The following is a 15,693-nucleotide window of genomic DNA, read 5'->3' on the forward strand; positions in this document are numbered from 1 at the left end:
CTATTAAATTTTCGTCTCTCTTCACTACCTGAATAATTTCTTTTATCTCGTCATACATTTCATCTATTTCGTCATCATCTGCAGAGCTAGTTGGCATATAAACTTGTACTACTGTAGTAGGCATGGGCTTTGTGTCTATCTTGGCCACAATAATGCGTTCACTGTGCTGTTTGTAGTAGCTAACCCGCACTCCTATTTTTTTATTCATTATTAAACCTACTCCTGCATTACCCCTATTTGATTTTGTATTTATAACCCTGTAATCACCTGACCAAAAGTCTTGTTCCTCCTGCCACCGAACTTCACTAATTCCCACTATATCTAACTTTAACCTATCCATCTCCCTTTTTAAATTTTCTAACCTACCTGCCCGATTAAGTGATCTGACATTCCACGCTCCGATCCGTAGAACGCCAGTTTTCTTTCTCCTGATGACGACGTCCTCTTGAGTAGTCCCCGCCCGGAGATCCGAATGGGGGACTATTTTACCTCCGGAATATTTTACCCAAGAGGACGCCATCATCATTTAATCATACAGTAGAGCTGCATGTCCTCGGGAAAAATTACGGCTGTAGTTTCCCCTTGCTTTCAGCCGTTCGCAGTACCAGCACAGCAAGGCCGTTTTGGTTAATGTTACAAGGCCAGATCAGTCAATCATCCAGACTGTTGCCCCTGCAACTACTGAAAAGGCTGCTGCCCCTCTTCAGGAACCACATGTTTGTCTGGCCTCTCAACAGATACCCCTCCGTTGTGGTTGCACCTACGGTACGGCCATCTGTATCGCTGAGGCACGCAAGCCTCCCCACCAACGGCAAGGTCCATGGTTCATGGGGGGGTGAGCCAAAATATTAAGTGCTAAATCTCGAAGACGGGTGTAAATCAGCAACTACACTATGTGATCAAAAATATCCGGACACCTGGCTGAAAATGACTTATAAGTTCGTGGTGCCCCCGATCGGTAATGCTGGGGTACACTATGGTGTTGGCCTACCCTCAGCTTCCAGTCTCGCAGGCTTACATTCAATAAGGTCCTGGAAGGTTTCTTGGGGAATGGCAGCCCATTCTTCACGGAGTGCTACAAAGAGAGGGGCATTGTGGTCGGTCGGTGACGCTAGGGACGGAGTCAGCGTTCCAAAACGTCCCAAAGGATTCAGGTCAGGACTCTGTGCAGACCAATACATTACAGGGATGTAATTAGTTATTGTCGTGTAACCACTCCACCACAGACCGTGCATTGTGAATAGGTGATCGATCGTGCTGAAACACGCAATCGCCATCTCCGAATTGCTCTTCAACAGTAGTATGCGAGAAGATGCTTAAACCATCAGTGTAGGCATGTGCTGTGGTATTCCCAGACAAACCAACAAGCGGTGCAAGTCCCCTCCATGAAAAACACCATTACATTATAACACCACCGTTTCCGAATTTTACTGTTGGCACTACACACCCTGGCAGATGACGTTCACCGGGCATTCCCCATACCCTCTCCCTGCCATTGGATCACCACATTGTTTACCGTGATTCGTCACTGCACACAACGTTTATCAACTCCTCAATCGTCCAACGTTTACGCTCCTTACACCAAGCAACGTGTCGTTTGACATATACCGGCGTGATGTGTGGCTTATTAGCAGCCGCTCCACCATGAAATCAAAGTTTTCTCACCTCCCGCCTAACTGTCATAGTATTTTCAGTGTATCCTGATGCATTTTTGAATTCCTATATGGTGGTCTCGGATAGATCGCTGCCTATTACACATTACGACCGCCTTCAAATGTCTGGGGTCTCTGTCAGTCAACAGGTGACGTCGACCTCTACGCTTTTATGCTGTATCTGTTCCTTCACGTTTGCCATTTACCATCACATAGGAAACAGTGGACCTAAGGATGTTTAGGAGTGTGGAAATCTCGCGTACAGATGAGTGACACAAATGACAGATAAACACCTGCTCACGTTAGAAGGCTGTAAGTTCCGCGGAATGTTCCATTCTGATCTCTCACGATTTCTAATGACTGCTGAGGTCGCTGAAATGGAGCACCTGGCAGTAGGGGACAGCACAATACACCAAATATGAAAAACGTTTGTTTTGGGGGTGTCCAGATACTTTTGATCACGTAGTGTAAATAAATTTGAAAAAGTTGAAAAAATCTGCCAATCAGTTGCAAAACATAGCTTTATTAACCCTTGACCTAGGTTTCGCTATTTCTCGAAAGATTTTCTTCAGAAGGACTTACAAGTCACGCTGCTTCTGAAGATGATATTTTTAGAAATATCGAAACCTATGTCAAGGATTAACAAACATTTGTTTTGCAACGGGCTGGTCGATTTTTGCAACCTCTTCACGTAACGACCACCTGTTTTAATAGTGAGTTGTAAGACTTTTCAAACAAATTACGACAGAGATTCGGCTTAGCATGGCTTCTACAAGTCCTTGGCAGGATTCAAGAAGTAAGCGGCACAGGTCAAGCATTTCCCGCAAATTATAGGATGGTGGTTTATGGGCACGCAACTGGCGGCAAGTTGTGTACCAATGGGTACATTTGCTCGCCAAGACGTCAATGTGAGCTCACTACAATGCTCTTGAGACCACTCAGCACTATGAGTTATCTTGTTGGAAAATTTTATCGTTCGAGAGTGAGATTTCAGGCACAAAGCATTTCACGTGGTCCACAACAACGTTCACGTAGGGCACTGGTGTTACGATGCCTTCTATTAACACCTGTTCCATGGAGTTGCAACTCATTGTACCCCATATCATAATTCTGCCCTTAATATTCTGCATCCATGGCGCAGTGCATGTTTTGTTCTAACATTCACATGGATGACGGCGTGTAAAGATCCAACCATCGACGTGGTGTCACAAGAAATGTGATTCATTCTACAGGCGACATGTCTCTACTGATCCACATTTGTTGTTGTTGTGGTCTTCAGTCCTGAGACTGGTTTGATGCAGTTCTCCATGCTACTCTACCCTGTGCAAGCTTCTTCATCTCCCAGTACCAACTGCAACCTATATCCTTCTGAATCTGCTTAGTGTATTCGTCTCTTGGTCTCCCTCTACTATTTTTACCCTGCACACTGCTAAACTGGTGATCCCTTAATGCCTCAGAACATGTCATACCAACCGATCCCTTCTTCTAGTCAAGTTGTGCCACAAACTTCTCTTCTCCCCAATCCTATTCAACACTTCCTCATTAGTTATGTGATCTACCCATCTAATCTTCAGCATTCTTCTGTAGCACCACATTTCGAAAAATTCTATTCTCTTCTTGTCCAAAATATTTATCGTCCATGTTTCACTCCCATACATGGCTACACTCCATACAAATACTTTCAGAAACGACTTCCTGACACTTAAATCAATACTCGATGTTAACAAATTTCTCTTCTTCAGAAATGCTTTCCTTGCCATTGCCAGTCTACATTTTATATCCTCTCTACTTCGACCATCATCAGTTATTTTGCTCCCCAAATAGCAAAACTCCTTTACTACTTTAAGTGTCTCATTTCCTAATCTAATTCCCTCAACATCATCCGACTTAATTCGACTACATTCCATGATCTTCGTTTTGCTTTTGTTGATGTACATCTTATATCCTCCTTCTAAGACACTGTCCATTTCGTTCAACTGCTCTTCCAAGTCCTTTGCTGTCTTTGAGATAATTACAATGTCATCGGCGAACCACAAAGTTTTTATTTCTTCTCCATGAATTTCAATACCTACTCCTAACTTTTCTTTCGTTTCCTTCACTGCTTGCTCGATATACAGATTGAATAACATCGGGGACAGGCTACAACCCTGTGTCACTCCCTTCCCAACCACTGCTTCCCTTTCATGTCCCTTGACTCTTATAACTGTCATCTGGTTTCTGTACAAATTGTAAATAGCCTTTCGCTCCCTGTATTTTACCCCTGCCACCATCAGAATTTGAAAGAGAGTATTCCAGTCAACATTGTGAAAAGCTTTCTCTAAGTCTTCAAATGCTAGAAACGTAGGTTTGCCTTTCCTTAATCTAGCTTCTAAGATAAGTCGTAGGGTCAGTATTGCCTCACGTGTTCCGTTATTTCTACGGAATCCAAACTGATCTTCGCCGCGGTCGTCTTCTACTAGTTTTTTCATTCGTCTGTAAGGAATTCGCGTTAGTGTTTTGCAGCCGTGACTTATTAAACTGATAGTTCGGTAATTTTCACATCTGTCATCTCCTGCTTTCTTTGGGATTGGAATTATTATATTCTTCTTGAAGTCTGAGGGTATTTCGCCTGTCTCATACATCTTGCTCTCCATATGGTAGAGTTTTGTCAGGACTGGCTCTCCCAAGGCTGTCAGTAGTTCTAATGGAATGTTGTCTACTCCCGGGGCTTGATCCACAGTAAAAAGTCAGTAATGCCCCTGTTGCTGCAATCATAGCTGGCGATGTCGCTGGATCAACACAGGAACACTTAGGGTCTTGAGATGTGGAGCTCCATGCACAAGAGTGACCACTGAATGGTATAGTGTCAAACACTTGTGCCTGCACGAGCATTGTTGTCAGATATGCCATAGATCGCTGCCTATCCTGCGATCATCCGGCCTCTTTGTTTTGTGATGCGACGTGATCGTTCAGTACCATTCGGCCTACTCGTTACTTCACAATCCTTAAAACACTTCTCATAGGTTCGCACGAGAGTAGTACATCCACATGCGAGCAGCTTCGGCGTTTCAGAGATTCTCGATTCTAGCCCCAGCGCCACAAGAATGTTCCATTTGTCAGAACCGTTAATATCGTTGGACTTCCGCATTTTCTGCCTGTACGTTTGCTATAAACACTGCTCATTCGCCTCTCTTCCGCTTACTTCTTTCCTTTCAGCATCACATGCCCGCAATACTACCAGAAGGCATTCAACCTCGCGGCGGACGGTGGCCATAATATTTTGCTCTTCAGCCTATATCCTACTTAACGTAAGGTGATCATGAACGTAAGGCAATGCTCTATTATACAACAAAGGCAAGAGCAGCCCATTGTGTGGGTTCAAAATGGTTCAAATGGCTCTGAGCACTATGGGACTGAGGTCATCAGTCCCCTAGAACGTAGAACTAATTAAACTTAACTAACCTAAGGACATCATCCATGCCCGAGGCAGGATTCGAACCTGCGACCGTAGCGGTCACGCGGTTCCAGACTGCAGCGCCTAGAATCGCTCAGCCACGCAGGCCGTCCATTTTGTGGGAAATGGTATAATATTACGCACAGATGTTGCAGGTTTGATGGCGCGCAGCATATTGGCTGGGCAGAATGGCGAACAGGGCGGCACCACTTGCTGAAGGGTGTGTGAGTTAATGAGCATTGTGCTCTCATTTAAATGTATGTCCGAAAGAGACCGCCTACAGGAATACACCACATCCCACAAAGAGTGCAGGTTCACCACGAGATCGGGAAATTCACAGGTGTGTATTGTCTATTGAGGCCGAAGCGCTGTAGTGTGCGAGTGAGACATACGAACCGGCCGGAGTGGCTGAGCGGTTCTAGGCGCTTCAGTCTGGAACTGCGCGACCGCTACGGTCGCAGGTTCGAATCCTGCCTCGGGCATGGATGTGTGTGATGTGCTTAGGTTAGTTAGGTTTAAGTAGTTCTCAGTTCTAGGGGAATGATGACCTCAGATGTTACGTCCCATAGTGCTCAGAGCCATTTGAACCATTTGAGGCATATGAGATAGGGATACCCAGTACAAGTCGTTTGTGGCCAAGGAGACATAGCAGTGTTAAATATGGCGGACCTAAGACTGGACATAAAGAGAAACATTTATGAAAAATAGACGGCACAGTGTTGTATTAGCTACCGACAACTGTTCCTACATAAAAAGAAACTAATGGTATACCAAATCCTGCACACTTTAATACAATCCATTCTTTTAAAATTAATGCAGAGTCACGTGGATGTAAGAATAATCTTTCCCAGGAAATTCATTTACAATCCCAATTTGCCCCTGCATTTCCTTTCATTCCCTTTAATGAAAAGATTAATAAACACAATTACTTCGGTATATTTGCAGTGTAAGTAAGGAAAAAATTCAAAATAAGAAAAATTCCTCGTGGAAGGTCGACGCCACTGGTGCGGGGCCGGTTATAACTCCTCACCCCTCTAACAGGTCAGTGCTCCTACCTTTTGCAAGCCTTTCGCTGTCCGTCCCTTCCCTCTGCACTGAGAGGTACTGGTTCAGCTGACAAAAACAGCGTTGAAGAAAAATCGACTAAATGCCTACCAAGCAAAGGCCGCATAACTCAAGCTTGGAGTTTGTAAATATATCCGACGTTCGGGATTCTGAATAGCCTGAGTGAAAAGTTTTAAAGTTCCACTAATTAGGCTGTACTGCCTTCAGAACATTTCGTAAATGGCTATCAACTTCGTATTGACTATTGGCGCTATTTGGATACTATTTTAACTACCAAGTTTCACACGAAAGCAGCCAGAAATTCAACAGTCAGATGCTAATGTTTTTGAAGTCTTACACAATCCCTGACCCACAATCATTTGTGAATTACTGCATCGAGTCGTTCTGTGAACTTCTTACAAAGAAGCGCTCATCAAAATGTTTCGAAATGTTACCGAAACACGCCAAGCGGAGTTTAAATACGACCAGAAAGTTTACAACAAACATATCCACGTGAAATTTCCATAGTCCCACTACAATTTGCAGAACTAGATTTATTTCATAGTTCCAGTAACAGAACCAATGGACGGAATATTCCTTTCCTGTTAACAAAGATTTGCGTGCCGCGGTTACACATTGATGTGTACATGAACACGGTTCACGATCGCCCCCAGCCATACGTAAACTGTAGAACAAAGCACTGCCCAGAACGCTGAAAGTGCTTAATTACTATTGTCCGACGGTTTAGGCAGCCCTCAGACACTCGCTGTAATCATTAAGTCTTCCAAAATAATCACAAAAAGCAATTTATAAAAGGAATTTTACGTTTATGGAACTAAATTTAATTTAAATAAAACAAATAGGATTTATCCTCAGAAATGAAATACTAATTGATTTAATACCTATTTATCTCCTGGTTGCTTTCATACAAAAGCATCCACTGTAGGATATACGTCAACAGATTCGCGATTGCACAAGGATATACCCACGCACATCTTTTACGTAGTTTTCAATAAAATGAAACATATGTGATCCATACACTCGCTCAGTCTCTCCGTAACTCTCACATGACAACACCAAGTTAAATAATATTTCTGAAAGCATTTGCTACTATGCCAGCAGCTATTGTGATGAAGGCAAATAAAAGTCCAGAAAAAACAGTTTATATGAACTGATATTATCAGTTACAGTTTCAGCTGCTATTGTAAAGGAACACATTATAGTCTCCAAGTCAGTTTTCTAACAGCGGAAAAATTATTGCCCTCTTAGGTAAAATCTTTTATTTCCAATGGTTCTGAATATACTGAACTGATATTTTCTACAGTAAGGTTTCATTACAGTAAAAGTTCGTATATGGAATATGAAAAATATCGAACAAATTTTAATATTATTTCATTCGATTCACTGGATGGACCCGTTACGTTAACCGAGAGCGCTAACGCGCTGCTTCTTGCACTCGGGTAGGCGTGCCGGACCCGGATCAAATCGGCCCAGCGGATTAATGACGAGGGCCGGTGTGCCAGCCAGCCTGGATGCGGTTTTTAGGCGGTTTTCCACATCCCTCTAAGTGAATACCGGGCTGCTGTCCATGTACCGCCTCAGTTACATGACTCGCAGACATTTGAAAACATTTCATGGCTTACACTAGACGCAGACAGCTGGGTTGCACTACTTCCAGCCTGGGGGTTATTGGGTGCCGACAGGAAGGGTATCCAGCCACACTCTAACATTGCCAAATCGATAATAAAAAGGACGACACTACATTACAGTGTGACAAAGGCAAAAGGAAATGATGGTTCGATTCACTGGAGGGAGTGTATAACCAAATCGAACACACAGGAGTCAACATATGTCCCTAGCACTCAGAGCGACTGCTGTACATACTTCAGAACAAAATATAAAGTGCTCTCTCTCGGGCTAAAAGGCGAGATACTCTAAGATCACTTACTTGAGTGGAAAGCCGGCCAGCACGGCCGAGCAGTTCTAGGTGCTTCAGTCTGGAACTGAGTGACCGCTACGTTCGCAGGTTCGAAACCTGCCTCGGGCATGGATGTGTGTGGTGTCCTTAGGTTAGTTAGGTTTAAGGGGCTCTGGAACGCCCTATACTTGCAATGTTAAAATAACGCTTATAAATTACATCTTTCCTCACAAAGTATTTGAGGTAGGAAGTTGAACATTTTACAGATTATTTATTGGAATATGGGTTACAACTTAACACAGGGATTTTACAAAATTTTTGTTCAGTTATTAAAGATGATGTTTTTTCAATTGTAATGAAAATTCACAACATTTTTTTGCAATTTTTTATTTATATATTCAAAAATATACAGTTTTTTGGAAAAAGGCTGTGTTAAATTATGCAGAAGGTACTGTGTAACATTTACTGAAAGTTTGAAACAAATATGTTTGGAAGATCCTTGGAAAACATGCAATTAGTATGAGAAAATAAAAGTTTTGAGAATCGAGCGACAAAGATTGGATTAACTTTTTAGTGCATTCCAGGTCCATAGGATGGATTATCTTCATCCTCTGCAAACTCCTCCTCCAGCTTCCTCCTGTTCCTCCTCCTGTTTACTCTTGCTTGTATTTCTAGACTCTTTACAGCCCTGTCTGCAGCCCGAAGCCGTTCCTTGTCTAAAGCAAGCATCGCTCGTACCATGTTAGAACCTATCTTCATTCCTATATTTCTAAATACCTTGCACCTTACAATGTTGCCATCATTGAAAGTCACAACAGCATCATACACACCAAAGTGAAGTGTTTCTATTCCAACAAATACAGTCTTGGGGATTCTCGACCATATAACACTATTTACACTTTCATTGGGCTTTTGAGTTTTTCCGTGAATACACTTTTTCAACAGTTCAGGTGCTGCTAAGTCTCTGAAAATAGGTTAGCCACAACACATACTTTATCTCAGATCACTAAAATGTACCTGATGAACACGGACGTTAATAATAACACCATCTGACAGCAGTTTAACAGCGCCACAGTGGGTCACGCCCATGTAGAACACATTTCAAAAAAAAAATTAAAAATAGTTGTAGTCTTCGGAATTGAATAAATTATATATCTATTAAAAGGTAAAGGCCTGCAGATTCAGAAAACGCAAAAAAGTAAAAATTGAACTTTTCATGATTTTGAGCCTTTCCGGAGCCCCTTAAGTAGTTCTAAGTTCTAGGGGACTGATGACCTCACATGTTAAGTCCCATAGTGCTCAGAGCCATTTCAACCATTTACAATGGAAGGCGTATTGACAAGTTGCCATGTTACACCACAATCTTGGATTACCATCCCGTACTCTTCCCGCTGCATGAAACACGGCCCGGAAACTATCTGAGTGGGCCTGCACCAAAAATGCTATTTTTTCCTAAATGGTTGGCCATCTGAAGCTCCCACTTTTGTCATTTTCGCTTTTGGCCAAGTTCTTCATAACCCACAAATTTATGCGAAATGGGTGACGAAGAATAGGCGCGGTCCCCTTTTGTGTCGGACTAAAACCACTATTACGAGGCCCATTCGGAGAGTAAGGTCCGATCTATCGCTAAATGGAAACGAAAGTGAAAATCAGACGAAATTTGGCACAGATATGTTGGGCGGTGTCTCTAGTATGCCTGTCGATCGCTTCATGTCTCTCTTTTCAATTCTGAAAAATGCTTAGAAAAAAGTGTTTCACACGAAGTGTGAGTGTCTGGTGAGGGATTCCGCCTGAAGCTATTCAGCCCACGTAACATGCCTGTCATGCATTTCCGAACTCTGCAGGGGAAATGAAGATGCCCCTGCAATGTTTTCGTTGGGAAGTGTTTGATTACCAACAATTCAGCCAGTAACAGGCTCCCACTGAGTTTCGTTTCTACTCACATGAAGCACTGGCTCTGAAGACAACATTTTGGCACATACAACGAGCTGTAGACCAACATATAGATTTGGCGGAAAGCACAGGCAGCTTCATTCAATGACGAGGGCTTGGAAAGTTGGTACAACTACGTAGAGAAGTAGAAGTAGAAGTAGAAGTAGACGGAAAGTATAGCCAACTGATTAAAAAAAAAATTGAATTGCACAGTGGTTTCCATTTCGCGACCGATCGGATCTTACCTTCCGAACAGCCCTCGCATTTCCAGATCTAGTAGTTGTATGTGTTAAATTTTGTTCACACACTACTAGCCATTAAAATTACTACACCAAAAAGAAATGCAGATGATAAACGGGTATTCATTGGACAAATATATTATACTGGAACTGGAATGTGATTAAATTTTCACGCAATTTGGGTGCATAGACCCTGAGAAATCAGTACCCAGAACAACCACCACTGGCCGTAATAACGCCCTTGATACGCCTGGGCATTGAGCCAAACAGAGCTTGGATGGCGTGTACAGATACAGCTGCCCATGCAGCTTCGATATCACAGTTCATCAAGAGTAGTGACTGGCGTATAGTGACGAGTCAGTTGCTCGGCCACCATTGACCAGATGTTTTCAATTGGTGAGAGATCTGGAGAATGTGCCGGCCAGGACAGCAGTCGAACATTTTGTGTATCGAGAAAGGCCTGCACAGGACCTGCGACATGCGGTCGTGCATTATCCTGCTGAAATGTAGGGTTTCGAAGGGATCGAATGAAGGGTAGAGCGACGGATCGGAACACATCTGAAATGTAACGTCCACTGTTCAAAGTGCCATCAATGCGAACAAGAGGTGACCGAGACATGTAAGCAATGGCACACCATACCATCACGACGGGTGATACGCCAGTATGGCGATGACGAATACACGCTTCCAGTGTGCATTCACTGCGATGTCGCCAAACACGGATCGACCATCATGATGCTGCAAACAGAACCTGGATTCATCCGAAAAAATGACATTCTGCCATTCTTGCACCCAGGTTCGTCGTTGAGTACACCATCGCAGGCGCTCCTGTCTCTGATGCAGCGTCAAGGGTAACCGCAGCCATGGTCTCCGAGCTGATAGTCCATGCTGCTGCAGACGTCATCGAGTTGTTCGTGCAGATGGTTGTTGTCTTGCAAACATCCCCATCTGTTGGCTCTGGGATCGAGACATGGCTGCTCGATCCGTAACAGCCATGCTGATGAGATGCCTGTCATCTAGACTGCTAGTGATATTAGGCTGTTGGGATCCAGCACGGCGTTCCGTATTACCCTCCTGAACCCACCGATTCCATATTCTGCTAACAGCCATTGAATCTCGATCGACACGAGCAGCAATGTCGCGATACGATAAACCGCAATCACAATAGGCTACAATCCGACCTTTATCAAAGTCGGAAACGTGATGGTACCCATTTCTCCTTCTTACACGAGGCATCACAACAATGTTTCACCAGGCAACGCCGATCAACTGCTGTTTGTGTATGGCAAATCGGTTGGATGGTTCAAATGGTTCAAATGGCTCTGAGCACTATGGGACTTAACAGCTGTGGTCATCAGTCCCCTAGAACTTAGAACTACTTGAACCTAAGGACATCACACACATCCATGCCCGAGGCAGGATTCGAAACTGCGATCGAAGGAGTCGCGCGGTTCCGGACTGCGCGCCTAGAACCGTGAGACCACCGCGGCCGGCAAATCGGTTGGAAACTTTCGTCATGTCAGCACGTTGTAGGTGTCGCCACCGGCGCCAACCTTGTGCGAATGCTCTGAAAAGCTAATCATTTGCATATCACAGCATCTTCTTCCTTTCGGTTAAATTTCGCGTCTGTAGCACGTCATCTCCGTGGCGTAGCAATTTTAATGGCCAGTAGTGGGGTTCGAATGTATCCATAGATTTAATCCTCTGTTCCCTCTACTGTACTGCATACGCACTATAGGTAAAATTACGATGCTTGCAAATTCTCCCGGTGTATGACGTTTTCCATACAGACTTGGCGTCCAATGAAGCTCATGATCATTATTTGGTGTGACTAAATGTACATTGTTCAAGAAATAAATTTGGAGGTATCGCCGGAAACACAAGAAACAATGCGCCTGACTACTCTAAGCGGGGTCACATGGTGTAAGAAGCTGAATGCCGCCGCAAATAGGAAACTTTTTTCGTATCTACTTTAAGTCACACACTGCCACTGATGGTATCGTTATCTCCGAACACGGAGCGGATGTTGATCTATATCAATCTCTTCAAAGAGGGAGTATGTGATCTGCAGCTCAGAGATCTAGCGAAAACACGGCGCAACGTAACAGGCTTTACTGGCAGCAGACGTTATTGTGGCAAGCTTTCGGTTTTAGGTTACGGACCGCCGAAACACAGCGCGTATCGGAGCCACTCTGATGTAATGTTATCCGCCAGACCGCAGCGGCTCGAGATGCAAAACGAAGCGATCGAACGTACTCAGTCCGGATTGGCAATCACCCCAGAGGGGCGGTGGGGGAGCCGTAGGAAGCCAATTGCCGCCGGGCGTCGAGAAGCTGCGAGATACGGGGTTTGGGATGGGAGGGGTAGGGGAGGTGGTAAGGAAAGTAAAGCAGAAAAGCAAAGGAGAGGAAAGGCTGTACAAGGCGGCAGCGGCGGCGTTAGGCAGAGAAGGCGTCAAAGGTGCTGCTCGAGGTAGGAGTATAGGTGCACTTTGATTGCGTTAGTCTCTGCTGGCTGTACTGCAAAACTGAGTCAACAGGCCGAGACAGGAAAGACCCCTGTACATACAGAGGGGTCCAAAAAAATGTATCCACTGTTTAAAAGCCCGTATCTTGCAAACTAATTGACGGAGTTGTCTCATCTTTGGTAGTCTAATAGTTTGTAGTTCCGGCAATAGCCACAAAAGCGTCGTACTGCGTTGTTTTGTTTTGCCAGATGACAGTCGCCAGATAGTCAGTGTTTTGTTCTTAGCTGCACATAGTTACTCGAGTAAACATGGCTGGAACAATTCTTACGTTCGATGAAAGAAAGTCAGTTTTTACGTGGTATTTTAAGTACGAAAACATTATTGAGATTCTACGTGTAATGGTTCTTTATTTACTTGACCATTACGGCACTCCATCCCCAGTTCTAGATACCAGTAATAGCGTACTACTTTTCTGCGAAGTAACAGACATATTTTTGTGACAATATTCGCATTTGGTTTTATTAATGTATAGGTACTCCGATATATCGATATATTACTGTGATATGGTTCTTGCGTGTATTCATTTCTATGAGACTGTCATAATCTTTGACTTACTTGTAACCGTTTTGGCGCGAATGCGCAAAGAATAGGCTTTGTTTCACTTTGGAGAAGTTTAGTTGTTATTCCGCTTTGTATAAGTACAGTCAAGTCTTGTGTTTGGTTAAAGTGGAAATTAAATATATGAAGATTGATACAAAACTGTTTTCTTGATGATGCGACAATTAAGAAGAAGTGTATGTGAATTTATAAGAAGTTTAATAAAAGTGTGGATCGTGAACACCAGTTCAAAAATTATTTCTCCCGTACATTGTTCTGATCTGGGATTGTTTGATCATTAAGAATTTCCTCAAAAACGCATTTGTTAGATCTTCAAGTATTGCTAAAATACAGATCTTAACCTTCTAGCAGTCAAAGTGCAATCACCCTAGAATCAACAAGATGAGCCATAACAACTTCGACGAAATCTACGTGAGAGTCCATTCAAGATAAGTGCCAAAATTAATGACTTTTTTACAGTGACTTCATTATTTCTATTCTGACGATACCATCCACAGTCAATACCTTTGTTATTGCCCGATAAAGCGAACATATGCTGCGTGAGCAACGTTATTAATCTAACCTATTTCACAGGTGGTGGTATTGTTAGAAACGGCAATGGCGAAATGAGTATCAAACAGAGCCTCCGACACCATTAACGATTCGTGGCATTCGAGACAAATTTGAAGCCGAAGGCTGTCTTAAAGATGTACAGAAACAACGATCTGGATGACCTGTAACAGTAAGAAGTCCAGCTAACTCCTGTCGTGTGTTGCAACAATTCACTCGCTCACCACGGAGGTCTGTGAGACAGCGTGCCTGTGAAACTGGAGTGAGTCGCTCGAGTTTTCGGCGAATTTTGAAGACAACAAAGTGGAAGTGCTACATCCTATGACTGCTACACGCAATGAACGAGTACGACCCAGATAATAGAATGGAGTACTGCGAGTGGTTTACTAACATGGTGCGCTACGATGAACAGTTTGCGGAAATTATTGTGTGGGTTGATGAGGCACAGTTCAAACTCAGTGGTACAGTAAATCGCCACAATTGCATCTACTGGGCCGTCGAAAATTCGATCGTCCATGTAGACAAAGCCGTGAATTTGCCAGGAGTAAATGTGTGGTGTGGGTTGTCTTACCGGCACTTGATTGAGCTATTCTTCTTTGACGGCACAGTTACCGGTGAGGTGTACCTTCAGAAGCTTCAGACATCCATTTTACCTGCCATGTGAGACTTCTTTGGAGACGGAAGAGTTTACTTTCAACAAGATGGTGCCCCAGCCCACTACCAGAGTCGTGTTAGGGCGTATCTCGACGAAAATCTTCCAGGAAGATGGATAGGCCGTAGAGGTGCTGTAGAGTATCCACCACTTTCCCCAGACCTAACTCCTCTGGACTTTTACCTGTGGGAAACATTAAAGGACGTCTTTTATCGACAAAAGCCACGCACATTAGATGAACTTGGTGAATCCGTCGTACATTTATGTGCAAATTTCCAACTGAACACGTTGCAGCCACTCTACCTCTCACAGATAATTGCTGATCATTTACGTACCCTCCACAGGTATGTACATTTATGAAGTTAAACTGACATTAGACCACGTGTGCTGGATGTTCCACGTTTCTGGCAGGCAGTGTATACTGCTAGCAATAAGAGAGATTTTTTTGTGTGGGGCAGATTGAATTCAAGAGATGATTTTGATTCGGACTCCCTTTATTAGCAGTCAATAGTTTTCTTGTTAATAGTCAATACTTACCAGAATGAGATTTTCACTCTGTAGCGGAGTGTACACTGACATGAAACTTCCTGGCAGATTAAAACTGTGCACCGGACCGAGACTCAAACTCGGGAAGTTTACCTTTCGCAGGCAAGTGTTCTACCAACTGAGCTACCCAAGCACCGCTCACGACTCGTGTTCTATTTCGCCAGTACCTCGTCTCCTACCTTCCAAACCTGACAGAACCTCATCTGCGCACGTTCTGCTGCAGAGTTAAAATATCATTCTGGAGACATCCCCCAGGCTGTGGCTAATCCATGTCTCCGCAGTAGCCTTTCTTCCAGGAGTGCTACTTCTGCAAAATTTGCAGAAGATCTGTGAGGTTTGGAAGCTGGGAGACGAGGTGCTGGCGGCAGTAAAGCTGTGGGGAGGGTTCATGGTTCGCGCCTGGGTAACTCAGTTGGTAGAGCACTTGCCCGCGAAAGGGAAAGGTCCCGAGTTCGAGTCTCAGTCCGGCACACAGTTTTATTCTGCCAGGATATTTCAGTCAATAGTTACGAAAAAATAAATTTATATCAGTCAATCGGGTTACTGAAATCTGAGAAGAACTTTACTCCTTTCATCGAAAAGTGATCAATCAGCTAACGGATCTATGTTGAATAATCTCGAGTGATACCTGTATGATACTGGA

Source organism: Schistocerca cancellata, chromosome 10, assembly GCF_023864275.1.
Source record: "Schistocerca cancellata isolate TAMUIC-IGC-003103 chromosome 10, iqSchCanc2.1, whole genome shotgun sequence".
Taxonomy (NCBI): Eukaryota; Metazoa; Arthropoda; class Insecta; order Orthoptera; family Acrididae; genus Schistocerca; species Schistocerca cancellata.